General features: G+C 36.2%; 1 non-coding gene across 1 annotated transcript; it reads right to left on the reverse strand.

Moving 5' to 3' along the window:
- Positions 1-4,824: 4,824 nt before the first annotated feature.
- On the reverse strand, positions 4,825-4,882 carry LOC148664134 (U7 small nuclear RNA). The gene has a single exon (XR_015938894.1). It is a non-coding gene; the product is annotated as a U7 small nuclear RNA (small nuclear RNA).

A 4,882-nucleotide genomic window follows, 5' to 3' on the forward strand; every position in this document is an offset into this window, starting at 1 on the left:
CAGCACCACCATTATGTTTATATGGTTGTTTTTGTTGGTTGGTTGTTATTATGGTTATTAATAATACGATCTATAGTTGAAATCTGAGCCTAAATAAAAAGAAAAAGCAAGTGATTAGGTTTATGAGCAATCTAATTACTTATTCGTTTAAAACGCTATATAAAATAAAGTTTGTTATTAATTTGCTGGACAGAGCGGTGAACATTATTATGCATAAGACAAAGATAACGATCCTGATCAGTTTAGAAATCTGTGTACGCTGTAAGGTTTTTACTTCTTAAACTTTTAAAATACACATTTTGAATAGAAAGAAATCCTCTTCCTGGTATAGCAAACCAGCACGTCTTTTTTCTCCAATCAGAGGGGTGTCAGATGGTGTCAGCCAATCACCATTCTGCGTTGGGTAGCAACGGGTGACTGTTCTCAGGCGGAAGATGTAAACAGCTTAATGTTCGTGTTAAATATTTTTTTTTAATTCAATTAAACGGGCACAGTTAAGACATTAAATATACATATGCATACTGTATACAGTACAGTTTGCATACGGTAATATGTTTATGTTACGCGATTAAAAAATAAATAAATAAAAATGAAAAGTCCAGCACCAGCTGGATTCAAACACACAACCTGCTGGTTGGTAGTCACACACCTAGACCAGTAGGCTACAAGACAGCTCACATGAACAGGTAGGCGAAACAGCCCTACACAGTTCTGCCGCAGTACACGGATATAATCATACCGTTATTAAATTCTTGAGATACGCGATTCCATATTATATTCCCTTTTAATCAAATTCTAAAAGTATGCTTGTTGACGTATCCGGTATCACGTTAGTTAAAGACTTCGAAGCTTACAATGTTTAGGGAGAAATGGAATACCGGTGTGTATTTTTCCTTGTGATATTTTAAGCTCTAGTTGAATGATAGGTGTTGCATTTTAAATCATTCTCGTAGCTAGAAATTATGAAACGCCCTGTTAAAAGCAAGGAAGTTTTTATGCCCCGTTGAAGTAAAACAAAATGCCTGACAAAGTATGGCTTGGACAGATTCCAAGTGCTTGTACAAATGTGCTAAAGAAATTATACTTTGAGTATACAGCTTGTCCAAAGTCATCCATTATTAATACTATTAGTAATATCTTCAGTAAAGGCTTTGATGCATAAATATTTCTGATAAAGGTAGGTTGTGTACTTTTGTCCAACTGAGCAATCTTGCTTTCATAAAATATACCAACATTTGAATGACTGATGATTAACATGCTGTAATACACAGTTCAAAATTAAAGGCTCGAATGCTGTACATGAGAGGTTAAGCTCCCCCTGGCGGTTTTACAAGGCAACGCCGGATAGCTAGTCACGTGACACACGTGATACCGCGTGATACCCCGGTGGGCGTGTCGCTGTATGCCGTGAAATACCTCACCCATTTTGAATGGCTGCATCTGTAATTAAAGAGTACCCAAAGTTTGAAAGTACAACATAGAATAAGAGTACCTTTAATTGCTCTAAAAAGATTTGTGTCTCCCAGGCACCTCTTTTGTCTTTGATCTTTCTGGTTTGTGCCAGCGAAGTTGAATTCCATCATCAGTTAATTTGTCTTAAGTCTGAAAATCAAATTATGACTGAGCTTAGACATTTCTCAAGCGAGTTTTCACTCAACGTTTATTTACTCAAATATTTAGTATCAAATGTACTACTGTAATCCTTAGATTTTAAAAGACAATTTAGCAGTTTTACACCTTGCAAATTCAGTGGTTAACAAGGTATCTTTAAGCTAAATTTTGTGGATATTTTAACTTGATCAAAGTAAAAATGTAATGTAAAAACATTAAAAAAATCTATAAGCAATACCTTAACAACACTGTGAACACACTTTCTTTGAAATCACTGTTGCCTACTCTCCAAAGTTGGTTTATCTGAAATAATATTATATTAGAAATAATATTAGAAGCTATTTTTACTACTGGATCTTCACTAATCAACTAATCAGACATGCCCATTACACATTTTCACATTTTAACTCCACTTTTCTGCAGTATTTGCTAAGTCCTAGAATACAAAGTGGCAATATTTCAAAGTTCAAAAGTTGTAGTAATTTCTTAGAACATGAAGCTTTTTATAAAACACTTTATTTTGGCATTAAAAAATTAGCAAGATTATACATTATAAACTAAAAATAAGAATGTATGCCAGAGATGGATCCTATTAATCAGATGTAAGCTGTCATATAATGACCTATCTGTAACCTATAATACTAGTAGTGAATATTTTCTACACCACAGAGAGAATCATACCAGTAGGTTTTGATTGTCCATGTTGTCAAGGACTCACTTGTGTGTACAGGACTCTTCCATTGTGCTCAGCCTCTTGATGTGGAATTGGGAGTTCACCAGTTCTGTACACTTTCCCACATGCCTCAGTTCATCTCTGATCTCTATAAGGAGACCCAATACCCGAAACTCTGAAATCATTCACATTTTGTATCAGCATTTGTAAGGAATTAGGTCAGGATTTTTTTTTACACTATTGTTATATTAGCATTACTGTAGTGTTGCTAATGTGCTACATGCAATTTATAATCCTAAAAATGTAAAATTCCCACATTTGTAGTTGATTTTGTGTGATCTTCACCTTCACACTATTTTATATGCCATTTATTGCTTATTAACGTACTATTTTTAATCAAAATAATATTAAGACCTGTATGTATTCAAATAGTATTATCATTATTTATACTTACACATCAAAAGACGATTGCTGAGAAAAACATGACAGTATTTAACCTAAATGGCAAACAACAAATATCAGCAATGCATTGTGGTATATAACCAGAAAAGATGCTGTGTTAGATATGTTTTCAATTTCAATTATATATGCATTTATTAATGTTGTCAATATTATTACGGTTGCAATTTAACCATGGTGAGAATCCCTGCCTGTCATACAGGAGAGTGGGGTTTGATTCCTGACAGGGAGCTAAGGAGCTTTTTCTATGACCTGTTTACAATTTAAACTGTAGTGTGAGACACCTTTCTTCTACAGAAATCTATTTTTTAAAAAGGAGATGAATTAGTTATAACAACACAAAACATCAAAGTGAAGTTGCTTTTCAGCAACTCCTTGGCTACATGGGAATTTAGTTTTTTTGACAGCAGGGTCATTTGCAAAATTAAACAAGGAATTGATTCACTCCTGTGGAATACTGTATAAAATGGAAGACAGGTTTGATATGGAAACAACTACACACATTTTAGTTTTTTTTTTCAATTGTACTCCCATCAAAGTGACATAAGAAAAGTCATTGTCAGAAGTGGGATATGAAAACAAGCCACCAGGGGAGACCGATGTAATAACTTCACCAGAAATATATTGAAAACAAATGGGCTGTCACTAAGGAAATTCATAGAGAAATACAGGTCCCACCATAAAACACCATAAGGAATGCAAAATATGTTAAGTTATTTCTGTACTTCATCAGTGTCGGTAAAAGAGGGACTCAAGGACACAAAGACTCTAGTTTGGGATTCAGGCTGAGAAAGGGAAGTGTGACTTTGGACACAGGGCATTGCATAGAGGAACAAATGGCGCAACGAAACAAAATGCCAAAACCCCTTTTTGAACCAGGGACCTTTAGAGCATCAGTCTAAGGCTTTCTCAGCTGAGCTATTTCAACCTCTGTGTACGATCTAACCTCTGCTGTCTGCAGTAGCCTCCCAAAGTTCGAGCATGAGTGCACGAAGAGGAGTGGTAGAGTGTTACGTCATTCAGAAGGGGAGTAATCCAGCTCAGCTCTCTGAGGTTTGGTAGATACATCTTCCTGAGTAATGTAGGATCAACTTCTTCAGGCTGGAGGAAGGGCTTGCATTTCGGCAGTAGTAACTGACTGAGTAGTGACTTCTAGGACCTGGTCTTATCAGGTTGCTTTGCCACGTTTGTCAGTTCTGCTGAAAAGACCCGTCTCTAGGAAATTTAGGAAGCAGAAGAATGACTATCTGAAAGGTGACATGATCTGCTGGCTGTTTGATGTGATGTGATGAATGACACAGGAAATTCGAATTCTTGCAATAAGACAAAACAAGATCCATAAAACACTGGCAGGAGTGCAAAATGTGAGAAGATAAAAAGACACCTGTTTCTGCCCAATTTCAAACAGGGGATCTTGCGCATGTGTGATGAATGTGATAATCACAATATTACAGAAATGACAGCAGCATTGAACATGGCGAGACGTAAAAGATTGTTAATTCCCTTCAAATACTCAGTGTGTTTATTCTGCTGTATTAATTTACTGTGCTCATCCGGCAGTAACAAACCTGTTATCTACACACTGCTCCCAGAGCTGGATAGGTGACTCCACATTCTACAGCTCTCTAGCAAAAGAGGAAGTCAGACTACAGTAATGGAGTAAATCTCCTCTTCAGAATGTGGAAATATATTACTGAGAGAAGTCCTTTCTCGAAGTTCAACACTCTCTGCAAGTCACCCATTCCCACCTTGCGCAGTGTAGTGGTTATCACATTCTCTTAACACACCAAAGGGTTTCAGTTTGAAAGCGGGCGAAAACAAGTGATCACTTTTTGCACATTTGTCACTGCTGAGGTTGCTTTATGGGTCTATTTTCTATACTGTGCTGATCAATTGGAAATCAAATGGCAAAAAAGACCCGTTCCCACACCTAAGGTCAAATATTAGGAATCAAAACTGCTCGAGTGTATGGAAGCACAGAGCTTTATTAAGATTTCCAAGTGCAAGATCTTTTTATTCATAAAAGTCCCTATCTATGTTGTATGAGAAATATTAATACAGAATCTTTTTTCACCAAATAAATGGGCTTCCTGACTTCAGAAAGCCTTCTAGACAAATACTAAAAGAGCAAAAATTCCA

The sequence above is a fragment of the Lepisosteus platostomus genome, chromosome 5, assembly GCF_059453375.1.
Source record: "Lepisosteus platostomus isolate fLepPlt1 chromosome 5, fLepPlt1.hap1, whole genome shotgun sequence".
In the NCBI taxonomy this organism is placed as follows: domain Eukaryota; kingdom Metazoa; phylum Chordata; class Actinopteri; order Semionotiformes; family Lepisosteidae; genus Lepisosteus; species Lepisosteus platostomus.